Raw genomic sequence first — 14,386 nt, forward strand, 5'->3', positions numbered from 1 at the left:
CAGTCAATCATGGGAATCTAATGCATGAACCTGTTTGACTTTTTTTAAAAGTGTAAAGTGTGGGTTCAGGTGAACAGGAACAATCTTCTGTCCCAGAAATGGTAAGCGTGTGATGCTTACCTCTCATCAGAAGAGAGATGTGAAAAGAAGTCCCTGGAAAGCTGTAGGTCTCCATCACATTGCCTTTGGCCAAAGGTGTACACACATACCAAGAGCTTGGCACTGCAACCAATGGGCAACTTAAAATCATTGAGGTTAATAGCATCTGAGAAAGGAACTCAGTACTACCTCTTTTCAGCAATGTGAAACACTTTTTTAGAAGGCTTTTATTTAATGAATACAAATTTCACAGGCACAGCTTTAGAAATATAGTGGTTCTTCCTCCTCATACCTGCCCTCCCACCCCCACTCCCACCCCACCTCCTACTCCCTCTCCCATCCCATTCTTCATTAAGATTGCTTTTAATTAACCTTATATACTAAATACCAACTCTATACTAAGTAAAGATTTCAACAGTTTGCACACACACACACACAAGTATGAAGTACTGTTTGAGAACAAGTTTTACAGTTAATTATCATAGTACAACTCATTAAGGACAGAGGTCCTACATGTTGAGCAAGTGCACAGTGGCTCCTGTTGTTGATTTAACAATTGACACTCTTATTTATGACATCAGTGATCATCCAAGGCTCTTGACATGGGCTGCCAAAGCTATGGTAGCCTTTTGAGCTCACAAACTCTGTCAGTATGTAGACAGGATCATAAGCAAAATGGAAGTTCTCTCCTCCCTTCAGAGAAAAGTACATCCTTCTTTGATGGTCTCTTCTTTCCAATAGGGTCTCACTCACAGATCCTTCATGTAGGACACTTTTTTGCCACAGTGTCTTGGCTTTCCATGCCTGAAATGCTCTCAATGGCTTTTCAGCCAGATCTGAATGTCTTAAGGTCAGAGTTCTGTTTAGGGTGAATATAACACACTCCTAATTTTTAAATCGAATCCCAGAGTGAACTTGGCTCAAAAGTTGCATGCTGGGATTTGATGATAAGGACGCATCTCCTTTGTCATCCATAATGGCTCAACCAAGGTACTATGGGAGCATCAGTTCTTAGCCCTCTCTCTTTTGAATTCAAAACCTATTTCCATGAGTGACCAACTCCATCAGCCTCTGAGACACTACATGTATGTACATGTCCCTGTGACCTGTGACTGAGTTCCTTGAATCTCCACATCGCTGTTCAGACTTCCCTGTTTCCCCCACCTGCATCTTTCTCCCTTGGTACCCCATCACATGATTAAAATCTCATTGCTGTTAGTGGAAAAGACTCCCTAATGTCTGAGCTCAAGTTAAGATCAGTTCTTGGCCGGCGCCGCAGCTCAATAGGCTAATCCTCTGCCTGCGGTGCCGGCACACCAGGTTCTAGTCCCGGTCGGGGCACTGGTTCTGTCCCTGTTGCTCCTCTTCCAGGCCAGCTCTCTGCTGTGGCCCAGGAGTGCAGTGGAGGATGGCCCAAGTGCTTGGGCGTTGTACCCGCATGGGAGACCAGGAGAAGCACCTGGCTCCTGGCTTCGGATCATCCTGCTGCGCCGGCCACAGCGCACTGACCGCAGCGGCAAATGGGAGGTGAACCAACAGCAAAGGAAGACCTTTCTCTCTGTCTCTCTCTCTCACTGTCCACTCTGCCTGTCAAAAAAAAAAAAAAAAAAAAAAAAGAAAGAAAGATCAGTATACTGATGTGTTTTTCTATAGGGTCCTTAATGAAAGTGACAGATTTAGTCTTAGTTTTTGTTGTTGCTGTTTAGATTTATTTATTTGAAAGGCAGAGTTACAGAGCACGCATGTGGTGGGGTGGGGTGGGGGAGAGAGAGAGAGAGATCTTTCATTCACTGGTTCACTCCTCAAATTGCCACAGTTGATGGGACTAAGCCAGGAGGCTGAAGCCAGAAGCCTGAAACTCCATCTGTGTCTCCCACACCAGTGCAAGGGGCCCAAGCACTGTGCCATGTTCCATTGCCTTCTCTGGCAGAGAGCAGGAATGGAATTGGAGTAATCAGGACTTGAACTGATGCCCATATGAGATCCTGGCACTTCAGGCAGTGGCTTAATCTGCTATGCCACAGTACCAAGCCCCCTGGTCTTAGTTTCGTGAATGTTGAGTTTACTCCCATGCAAACCTCTTAATAACTTGACTAGATATACTGACACATTGTGAAAGTACTGAATTTATGTATCTTAGGGATTGCTAGCATTCTTTGCAAAATGCATTATCCCCCTACCAGTACATTTTTTGGATTAGCGCTTCCTAGAGGGCCAAGAGCACTTACCTTATTTCCAGGGAAGCTTTTGTTTGGGAACTTGAATGTCAGTGCTGATTGGATACAGCACTGAACTGCTAATCAGTTTTAGTGCAAGCTCCATGAATGGCTAGCTGAGCTCCATTTATATAAAGTGTTATGATGGGAGATTGCTTATGTTCCATATAGCTTTAAAATTCAGTAATTGAGGGGCTGGTACTGTGGTGTAGTGTGTAAAGCCACTGCCTGCAGTGCTGGCATCCCATATGGGCACTGGGTTCAAGTCCTGGGTGCTCTACTTCCAATCCAACTCCCTGCTATGGCCTGGGAAAGCAGAAAAAAGATGACCTAAGTCCTTGGGCCCCTGCACCTGCATAGGAAACCTGGAAAAAGCTCCTGGCTCCTGGCTTCAGATTGGCACAGCTCCAGCCATTGTGGCCATCTGGGAAGTGAATCAATAGATGGAAGACCCTCCCCTACCTCTGCTTCTCTGTAATTCTTTCAAATAAATAAATAAATAAATATTTTTAAAAATCTAATAATGGAGTGATTTAGGTTTTTTTGTGATCATTGTAAGAAAAATTGGGAAAGGCAGCATTTTTGATCAGTGGACATGGAAGGTGTGAACGTGGCAAGTTCTGCAGCTCATGCCTCATCACTGTTTCTAAGATGACTCATAAAGACGGAGAACACACAGTTCTGGCTGCCATCTCTGCAGGTGTTGGGAGTGACTCCTTCAGGGGAATGGGAAGGACAGACACTGCACAGCTCGGAAAGGAGTATTGATTAACGAAAGGGCGTGGCCTTGTCTGGCAGGAAATGAAGTGCATTCAAAGCTGCCATCTGTAACACACCTAAACACAGAGACTAGATGGCTGCCCATCCTAAGAGGCTGGGAAATAAAAGATATTGGGAACAGACTACGTTCTCAGAATTCTCACTAGGAGTGTGTGTGTGTGTGTGTGTGTGTGTGTGTTTACTGTAACTACTTAATTGCTTCATTCTTCAACACAGATGACACTGGCTATTCCCTAGAGTCATCTTCAAAATGACAGGAAGTAGTAATGAAAAGAGGAGTCTCTTGATGAAGTTTATTAATGGTATCTCATCATCCTGGTAAGTGGTGTGCCCAAGGGCCCAGGAATGCTTGTGCCAGTCTCATCTGACAAGTCCATGTAGTGCAGGCTCACATCTGAGTCCACCAGTTCCTCCTGCTTGCTAGGACCCGTGCTTCATTTCTGAGTCCTCTGTGAAGCCCCTTCAGGAGCTAAGCTCCTACTGAGTGTGAGATCAGAAGATGTATCAACCCTAGACCTTTACCACTTGGTCCCCAAGTGCCCGAGCCCGTCCCCCTCCTTTTAAACAAGATTAAGAGAGTGTCATCCTCTCTTAGTGAAGCCAGAAATGAATCTGAAACCTTAGAACCTTTGAGCTTTGGCCTCCTATCTCTTCTAGTGTTTGTTTATATTCACTTGTAGAGTGAGAGCAAGAGAGAGACAGAGCAAGAGGTCTTCCATGCATGGGTTCACTCCCCAAATGTGTGGAGCAGCCATGGCTGAGCCAGGTCAAAGCTAAGAGCCAGGACCTCCATCTGCATCTCCCATGTGAGTGGAAGAGAATCAAGTACTTGAGCTGCTTCCCAGGATAAATGTTTGCAGGAAGCTGGATCTGAAGCAGAGGCAGAGTTGATCCCACGCACTCAGATGCAGTTTGTGGGCTTCCCAAGCCGGGGCTTAATCTGCTGCATCGAATGCCTGCCTTGAGCCACCCTCCTTAGCTTCCATTTTTTTCTTAGAGTTTCACTTTCCGAGTTGGTGGAAGATCAGATGTAGCTGTAAAGCTACACCTGCCACACAGAGTACACTCTAAAGGCAAGAAGAAGAGCATGGACCACATAGCACACACGTGGGTGAGGGGACCTCCTCTTCTCAGAAGAACGATGGACAGGAGAAAGAAAAAGAATGGAAAGCTTTGCCATATTACCCGTGCGTTCTGCACCACGTAATTCTCCTCACCAGTGTCTCTAGCTCTTACTGGCGATTGGCCACTTGGAAAGGAAGACAGAGAGGAAAAGACACAGCAGCCGTAGCCACAGTCTGCCAGACTCCCTTTTCTCTAAGTGTTCATCTAAAAATTCAACCAGCAAGGAAAAATGAAAATAAGATGATAAAATGAAAAAGAAATCCAGATGAGCCCAACTTGCCATTCAGCCCAGAGTGGTGAGGGAGCCCCACACACATGTGGGGAACTTCAAAAACTTCATGGAAAGTAGAATCAAAAGATGACCTTATTTTGGTGTCAAAAAAATTGTTAGACTCTATGGCTAGTTTTTCATCAGACATATTTTCCATGAATTTTTGAACACTACCCCATATGTACCTCACATATCTCCTGCAGTGCTGGAAGTGAGTCCCTAGAGAGCAAAGGCACCCCTGCCTCCTTGCACACTGGTTCTAGGTGCACCCTTCCCAGGTGGCATCCCAGCAAGCACAGTCAGATGGTGTGTGTACTGTCTGTTGCCTCACCATGTCTCTCCATTTTCCTGAAAGATGGGTAATAGAATAGGAAGCAGGACATGCCTTCTATAGCAGCAGTTTCCTGGCTGGGGAAATAAATGTTGCACACACTGGGCTCAGAAGGCCTTCTGCAGTCAGAAGTCCTTTGGGCCTTCTTCCATGGTTCTCATCTGCTTCTGCAAGTAAGCCAAATCTACATTGGAGACAGAGGGGTTCCTGTCCATGGTGCTGGCTTTCTGGAATTGTGTTTCAGGCACCTCTATTTGCACTGGACTTGGGAAGAACACCCCCCTCCTTTTTTATTTTTTATCTCTCAGGCATGACATAAAGGTGAAAAGGCTATGGTTGTCACGTTTTGGGGTGTTTGGCTGCTCTGAAGCCAAAAGACAGACATGCTATCAAGAAAAAAAAAAACTTTACAAGTAGAAATACACCAAATGCTTTCCATAGCTTCTGATGTTTTCTGGTTACTCAGTAGTGACCTCACGTTAAGAATCTCTACTGTGGGGGCCGGCGCTATGACTTAGTGGGCAAAGCTGCCCCCTGCAGTGTCATCATCCCATATGGGTGCCAGTTCAAGTCCTGGCTGCTCTACTTCCGATGCGTGGGAGACCTGGAAGAAGCTCCTGGCTTCGGATGGGCATAGCTCTGGCTGAGGCGGACAGCTGGGGAGTGAACCAGCAGGTGGAAGACCTCTCTCTCTCTTTCTCTTTCTCTCTCTCTCTCTCTCTCTCTCTCTCTGCCTCTGCCTCTCTGTAACTCTGCCTTCAAATAAATAAATAAACTTTAAAAAAAAAAAAAAGAACCTATACTGTGAACTGCCACCCTCACCTTCCCTCACAGGCTGCTTGCATTTCTCAAATATACTTGGTGAGAACTCGTATCCTGTATGCTTTAAGCTTTACCTAAATGAACAACAAGAAGGGCACTATTCTGAATCACCCAAGGAGAATCCAGTCATGTAGGAATTGAACCTGCATTGACCTAACTACACCAGGTTTTTACCGCCACACTTGCTTTGCTGACTGTTCTCAGCATATGTTCTAACTCTGCCAATTACACCTGTAATGCTGTAGAACCAGCCCAATTGTCCTTTTATTTATGACAGCTAGCTATTCTGACTCTTCCTGTCAGCCACGCAGTTTCAGAGCCCATCATGAGTCAAGACAACCAAATCAGTACTGGTTTCTTCCAGTGTCGGGTGGGCCTGAGGTTTTCACGCATTTGACTGAATAAAACTCAACTCCCCAAGCACTCCTCTGCATCAGAATCCCGGCATTCCAGGTGGCTTCCACCTCCTCACCACAGCTCTTCCTTCCTCCTGCTCTGGATACAGATGGCTGCACCCCCTGCGAGTGCGAAACATTTTTTCCCCATTTACTAGGCATTTGATGGAGCCAAGAGCAGCACAGCACGGATATAAGAGGGTCAGGCAGGCCATTTGCCCAGCCCTAGTTCTGAACAAGGAAATCAATATTCCACAGTGTAATTCACTAGTCAGGAGTAATCGCCCTCCATCACAACAGCACGAGGGCAGTAAATTCATTACAGTGAGTTTGCTGCCACTTCTCGAGTGCACTTCCACACTGCTGTTTTATGAATTCTTCACAGACACCCCGGCTCCTGATCTTTTGAACATTAATCCATGTGTTTTTGCCCGGCCACGTATAGAATTACTCTTCCAAATGTTGGTGTACCAGGAGCATGTATATTAATGTCTCATCATTCCTTGTCTTTAAAAATATAAAAGGCTAATCAGTCAGATGGAATGTTTAGCATCGGATGATCTGAGTTCTGAACACTGGGTGTCTACCTGGAATTTGTGACTAGAAGCACAGACATAGAGCAGTGTTAAAGTCCCAGCCCTGAACTATCAGCAACAAAATCTTGGTACTAAATAACCCACAAACCAAGCTCACACACGTCTTCATTAGTAGCACTTCCTTATTTTTTTATAAAGATTTTATTTAATTATTTGAGAGTTAGAGTTACAGAGAGAGGGAGAGACAGAAAGAAAGATCTTCCATCCACTGGTTAACTCCCAAAATGAATGCAATGGCTGGAGCTGGGTTGATCTGAAACCAAGAACCAGGTACTTCCTCCAGGTCTCTCCCAGGAGTGCAGGGGCCCAAGCACTTGGGCCACCCTCTACTGCTTTCCAAGTCCATAGCAGAGAGCTAGATTGGCACTTACTTGCTTTTAAGATTTATTTATTTAAAAAGGCAGAATCACACACACACACAGAGAGAGACAGAGAGAGAGAGAGATTCAATCCATTGTTTTGCTCTAAATGACTGCAACATCCCAGGCTGGACCAAGATGAAGCTAAGGTTCAGGATCTCCATCTATGTCTCCCATGTAAGTAGAAGGGGCCCAAACACTTGGGCCATCCTCCACAGCCTTCCCAGGCACATGAGCAGGGGACTGGATCAGGAAGCAGAGGAGCCGGGACTCCAACCAGTGTTCTTATATGGGATGCTGGCATTGCACGCTGTGACTTAACCTGCTTTGCCACAATGCCTCAGTAGCACTTTCTATTCATCTCTTCCCTCCCCCACATACAGCTTACCTTTGTACCAATAAGTTAAAAAGCAAAATACCTAAGAACCAATATAAAAATAATTCTTCAGCCCTTTTCATTACACTAGGGATTCAGAGAAAAGACATGTACTCTGGTTGTGCTGCACGGGGCACTGTGCATTATCTACGTCTCGCATTAGGTGTTCACTGTGTTGAAGTAGACAGCAGCCCATCTCACTATCAAGGACTTGGAAGACTTCAGAGGCAATTCTGTGCAAGAAGTCACATCAATAGATTGTAGTTTTGGAAAACTTGTGGAACTCACTTGAACTTGAGTTCAGAGTTAGCCACTAGATGAATAAACCAGCTTGGCCATGTGGTCAGACAATCACCAAAGGAGCCCAAGCTTTATTGCTTCAACATTTCCTTGAGAGAAGGGAGTGGATCACATTAGACTCCAGTTTCCCTGTGGTCAATGGTTTCGGGCAGGAGAGGTACTCACCACAGGCTCGTCAAAATTCTCATTTCAATGCTAATCTCATCTCAGACTTTACAGCACTTTCTTGGAACATTAGGACTCCACTGCAAGCATAAAGGGGAGTTCAGTAAATTCATGTTGTGGCTGACATTTAAATCTATTGAAGGATTTTCTCCAGTCCAATTACTTCTCTTTATATTTTTGACTCATTTTTTTTTCTGGTGCATTGATTCCTAAGGGTCACCAAGATCCCTTCTAGATATTAGTGATGCAAGGAATGTCACCAATGAGGAGAAAATTAATTGTACTTGGGACTCAACATGAAATGACACATGGCAATTTATTCCCCATTATTTATTGAGAACTTAATATTCCCAGACACTGTTTCTCTCCCTCTCTCTCTCTCTTTCTCTCTCTCTCTCACACACACACACACACACACACAAACACATACACATGCACACACACACATGGTGTGGTATGCATAGGGTATGATAAATCCATGCAAAGCAAAGAGCCGGTTTTGGAGGCCAAGAACCTTTCCTGATGAGGTTAAGATTATCTTTGAGCTCCTGAGGATCCAATTGCCGGGGGCTGGGGGAAGGAGGGAAGAAGGGCTAAATAACCGCAGGTACGAAGGTCCTAAGGAGGAAACACAATGGAGCATCTGCATTGTTTTCATCTTCATTCTTCTCATTCACAGGTGTGTTATTTTGATCAACATTTTTCAGTCACAGTGACCCTGCCTATGTATAATTGATTTCATACCAAGATAACTGCCATTTACCTAAACATGGATTTAAACACAATAGTAGACCAATGAATATTCTTAAATACAAAGGTTCCATATGTTCCAAGACGTATATCATTCTCAAAACTTAATGCAGCACATCGGATCATTGGAGGAATTACCTATTAAATTAGAGACTCCAGGGGGTGGGTCATGAAATGTGTATTCTAAACAAGTTTCCCTGGTGATCTCTCAAAATGAGTAAATCCAAGGCATAGCTTGTGATTTTTCCAACGTTCTTTGTCTCTATAAATGGCAGCATCACACTTGACTTGAACCAAAAAGTCAGAGTTTACCCTGGCTTTCTCCTTATCCCTCATCACCCAAATGCAGCCAATCAGAAAACTCCTTCCCTTCTAGTCTGGGTTTCATGTGCATCCAGTTCTCTCAGAGTTGGCTAGCACCATCATCCAAGCCCCCATAATTGCTTTAAGTACTACATTCTCATCCCCTTAACTGTTCCACAGAACTCCCCAGCTTGTTTCCCTGTTTTGGAGCATTCTTCACACAATAATGCTGACTTGATACTGTCTTAGTCTGTCTTCTGTTGCTGTAAGAAAGTACTGGGGTCAGAGAGCTGTGGTTTAGCAGGTTAAGCCACCTCCTGCAGTGCCATCATCTCATAGAGTCACTGGTTCAAATCTGGGCTGTTCAATTTCCGACCTAACTCTCTGCTAATGCACCTGGGAAAGCAGCAGAGGATGGCCCAAATCCTTGGACCCTTACACCCATGTGGGAGACCCAGATGAAGCTCCTGGTGACTGGCTGCAGCCAGGCACAGCCCTGGCTATTGCAACCATCTGAGAAGTGAAGCAGCAGATGGAAGATCTATCTCAGAGGTGGTAAAACGCAGTATTTGTTGAATGAATGGAGGGGAGTAGGTCAGAGTCGCTTCACAAGGCATTTCTATTTTAGGCTTGGTGTCCAGGCAAACAATACACACAGTTCATGGAACATTCTGGAACAAGTCAGCAGAAATATATAGTTTTATTATCACCAGTATTTATGCTTCCAATTCATCTTACTTAACTGAACCAAAAGAAGATAAGATAGAGTGACATGAAAGCAGTCTAGCTTTTATTTAACATTTCTTGTAACTTAAATTTTCAGTCACTCAAGTATTCCGTCCACACTGCTCGTGTGAGGTTTTTTCTTTTCAGAGCTTTTTTTTAGGCATTAAACTCTCCCCATTTTCCCTCTCCCTAGGTGGTTTGTACTAGATGTTCCTAATTTTAGCCACCATTATCATTCTTCTCTGTGAGTCAAACGCCTCAAAACACAGCCCAAATGTTCTCTGGTGTTAGAGGTAGCTATGATAATTCCATTTCTCTTTGATGCATGTGGGTACTTCACAGAGCTTATGGAAAAGGGGGGCTTGCATTCGGTGCAGCGGCTAAGACACTGCTTGGGATGCCTGCATCTACGAGAAGAGTTTCTGAGTTCAACACCAGTTCCATTTCTGATTCCAGCTTCCTGCTGACGTGAGCACTGGGAGGCACCAGGCGATGGCTTAAATACTTGATCCCTATAACCCGAGTGTGAGTCCCAGATTGAGTTTCAGGCTCTTGGCTTCGGCCACGCCCAGCCCTGGCTGTTGCAGGAATCTGACAAATGAGCAAGAACCAGTGGTCGGATGATCTCTTTGTGTCTGTTTCTCTGTCTCACTGCCTTTCAAATAAGAATGGATAAGTAAATAAAATCTGAAAGCTGATTCTTTAAAAGTTTATGGGGCATGGCCAGTGCTGTGGCACAGTGGGTTAATGCCCTGGCTGGAAATGCCAGCATCTCATATAGGCGCCGGTTCTAGTCCCAGCTGCTCCACTTCTGATCCAGCTCTCTGCTGTGGCCTGGAGAAGCAGTAGAAGATGGCCCAAGTCCTTGGGCCCTTGTACCCATGTGGGAGACCTGGAAGAAGCTCCTGGATCCTGGCTTTGGATCAGCACAGTTCCAACTGTTGCGGCCAGCTGGGGAGTGAACTAGCAGATGGAAGACCCCTCTCTCTGTATCTACCTCACTCTGTAACTCTCTCTTTCAAATAAATAAAATATTTTTTAAAAAGTTTATGGAAATGCAATTTTGAGATAAATTCATTTGGATGAAAAAAATGAAATCTATTCAGTATTTCATAACACATTTCCCACAAACTTTTTGAAGACCCCTAGTATTTTACTCACTGCTTTATGTGGATGATTTCGATTCTACATCTGGAATTTTGCAATATAACGGTAAGTAAATGAAGAATATCTGCCTATATAATCATGTCCTAATATTAAAAATAAAAATTTATATTCATCTCTTGCATTGCAGTTTACAAAGCATAGCCACAGAATCCATTTCATTTAATCAATTAATTATATTTGAAATTCAGAGAGAGAGAGAGAGAAGTTTCCTGTCTGCTGGTTTATCCTCAAATGCCTGCAACAGCCAGGACCCAAGCCAGGAGCCAGGTTCAAGCCTCTGGTGCGTGTGACAGGGATGTGACTACTTCAGCCACCACCTGCTGCCCCCCAGGTTGCTCCTTTGCAGAAAGGTGGAGTGGAAAGCAGAGCCAGGACTGGAACATAGGTACTCCAGTGTGGGATGACGGTGTCCTAAGTGGTGGATTAACTGTTATGCCAAATGCTCACCCGTCTGTTTCATTTACTCTTACTTAACAGTCTCCATACACATGTAAGAGTGGGCACAGCCTTCCACACTCTGCATTTTCTTGATTTTCTTTCTCTCTGAATACTGTTGGGGCTATGAATTGACTCATTCATCAAAGCCTAACACTCATTATATATTAGCCAAGGAGATACCAGACCAAGAGTCTTAGCAGGGGCAGGAGGAAGGTTAGCCCAGCTTAAAATGCTAATTCAGCCACCTGTGTCTCACGTGCCTGGGTCTGAAGCCTGGGCTCAATACCTCACTCTTCTCTCTTCAGCTTCCTGCAAATGCAGACCCTGTGGGGCAGCAGTCCTGGCTATTGTGGGCATTTGGGAAGCGAACCAACAGATGGGAGCTCTCTCTCTCCCTCTCTCTACCTCTTTGTCTTTCAAATAGTTGATTTAAAGATTTATTTTATTCATTTGAAAGGGAGAGTTACAGAGAGAGAGAGAGAGAGAGAGAGAGAGAGATCTTCCATCTGCTGCTTAACTCCCCAAATGGCTGCAACAGCCAGGGCTGGGCCAACCTGAAGCCTCCAGGAGCTTCTTCCAGGTCTCTCATGTGGGTGCAGGTGCCCAGGTACTTGGGTCATCTTCCACTGCTTTCCCAGGCTCATTAGCAGGGAGCTGGATTGGAAGTGGAGCAGCCGGGAATCAAACTGGCCCCCATATGGGATGCAGGTGGAAGGGGTGTGGCTCCACTGGCTTTAAGCCGCTGCAAGGAACCCACTATGCCGCAAAGCCAGCCCCTCAAATACGTTTTAAGCATCTCCATAAAATCTGAAAATGCTTTCCTGAGTGTGAGTGAGTGGTCTTCAACTGTAGATCGAAGCCCGCTACCATGTGGTGCACACAGCATGTAGATTGAGTGAGAGAAAATCCCCAGGGCAGGAGATGGTCTGCTGGAACCCCCTCAGCCCATAGCACACAACTGTGAACAGTTTTGTCTGTTCACCCTAGCATGCTGCATACACACACCTGTTCCAGGTGTGCTCAGACCTATACAAAGCTGAGCAGATACAAATGAGAGAGCAGACTGAGCCTTGTGTAGGGGCCCTGTCACTCCAGGTGTGCCTCACTGTGCAGCTGTAGGGGGAGCCATCACCACCGGTCTGTAGGCAGGACATGTGCAGGAGCTATACTTGCAGAGCTGGCATGACTTCATGCTGGGTCCCCGACTCTCTGCATGGCACGGATGCTCACTCACCATCCAGGTCTGGATCTCGCCTCTTTCTCAGCGATTCCACAGCAAGCCCAGTGCCTTGGCAAAGCTGTTGGAAAATTCCTTGCAGTAACCTAAAGATCTCTGCAGAATTAAAACTCCACCTGCATTCTGCCTGCTTCCAGGCTCCCAGGGAGTCCAAAGTCCCTTCACGGATCCTGTCTGCTAAGATAAATCTCCGAAGTGAGATGTCCTGGTGGGCCAGACAGCGCTGGGACTAGGAGCATGCCCAGAGCACGTCCTGTGTGGTTAACCCAGCTCTATTGAGCCAGAGCAGGTGGCTAAAATCTATCGACATAGTGCGGGTACCAGGCCTTTATGTTAAAAGGGATTAGCCACTCAACCATTAAACAGGGGCTTTAAGGCCCTCCAGGAGCCTACAACCTCAGGGAGTTTTACCTTCGATTCCATTTAAATCCAAAAGGCTTTCACCCCGCTGGCAGCTCCCACGTCGCTGCTGAGGCTTAGGGAGAAGCTGTTCGGCAAAGTTGAGGCTGTTGCTAAGCAAAGGAAGTCTCGCTGAGGCAACTGGCAGGGTAAAAGCAACACCTGGTTAAACCGCAATTGACAGGCCAGCTCAGCTGGCTTCAAGCCGCTTTTGTCAGGGGTAGAGCTCCATTCGCCTCGCGTCCGCAAGGCAGTCCGTGCTGAAGATGACAGTTTCTCCAGACATGCGGGCGACAGTGAGAAACAGGGCAGAGCGCGCGGCGAGCAAACTGTGCTTGTGTCTTGGGCTCTGCGAGTGTCCTCCGTCCGCCTTGCCTGCCCGGCACCACTTCTTCTCTGCTGAGAGGGGACGGAGGAGGAAGCAGCACCCACACCTGACCGTCCTCACTCAGGTGGAAGGGAAATGAAAGACAATGGCTGCTCCCTGGCAGGGCTCCTCGGAGCCCTGATCTGAGGACACACTTCCTGTCTTCTACTGTCCAGGCGTTTTGACCCAGCGGGGCCCATCAGCTGCCTTCTCCTCCTTTGGGGGTGTCACTATTTACTCAGTCCTATGCCTCCTGGGGTGGGAGATCCAGGCCACCATCTCAGGTCTCATCTTCCGCAGCACTGGTCCATGAAAGAGAAGATTTATTTTAGAACGCAGTGGGTCATGGGATCGCACAGACATTAGGACGAGGACAGTGGAGGAGAGGTGGGGGAAGAGCCAGAGAAAGCATTGAGTAGGGGGCAGCAGAGAGATTGGATCTGTACAGCAAGAAGGTTGGACCTTCCAGCAGGGGAAGTCACATGCAGAAAACACACGGGAATATAAATGAAGAGAGAGAGTCCCAGTTCCCCCCATTTAGGTTTAGCTTAGCTCTTTCCCTTGATATAGGTAATGCAATTTATAACGGAAAGGGATAGATAAAAACTCACAGAGAGGGAACAAGGGAGAGTCACGGTCTAAGCCCTAGCCTTTAACGACATCCGCATCCAGTGAGTCAGCAGGTCCTCTCCAGTGGGAAGGGTTGGGCAACAATGGAGCAGCAAAGACTCCAGCCTTGCAGGTGCGGGCTGCAGACCCTGCTCTGTCGGGCACTGAGAGAATAGCAGTGCATTCCTTCCTTGTACCTTCAGTTCCGTTGCCCATCCTCCTCCATCCTGTTCTGTGCATAGGAGGCTACCCTTGATTTCTAGCATCAGCCTGGCCCATTATTACCTGGTTGCAGCTTAGGCATAGTGGATGCACCTGCAGAATATGGGGGGCGAGGGGTAGAGAGGAAGGGTAGCAATTGGACACCTCCCTGCTGGGCTGAAGTCCTCGGCAGAAATCCCATCATAGTTCCGGGCCCTAATCTCTCCTCAGCCACCCTTTGGAAGTGCCCCTTGCTTCTTGTAAAACCCCCGGATGATACCTATGCTTCAGAATTAAGGAAATGTCAAGAGATTTTTGGGAGAGTGTGGCCGAGGTGTCCACAGATGACAGGGG

At 46.3% G+C, this 14,386-nt stretch overlaps 1 pseudogene; it reads right to left on the reverse strand.

The window, feature by feature from the left end:
* Nucleotides 1–1,702: 1,702 nt before the first annotated feature.
* The window catches only part of LOC100355101 (large ribosomal subunit protein uL10 pseudogene), a 43,199-nt pseudogene continuing 30,515 nt past the window's right edge, over nt 1,703–14,386 (reverse strand).

Source organism: Oryctolagus cuniculus, chromosome 1 (assembly GCF_964237555.1).
Source record: "Oryctolagus cuniculus chromosome 1, mOryCun1.1, whole genome shotgun sequence".
In the NCBI taxonomy this organism is placed as follows: Eukaryota; Metazoa; Chordata; class Mammalia; order Lagomorpha; family Leporidae; genus Oryctolagus; species Oryctolagus cuniculus.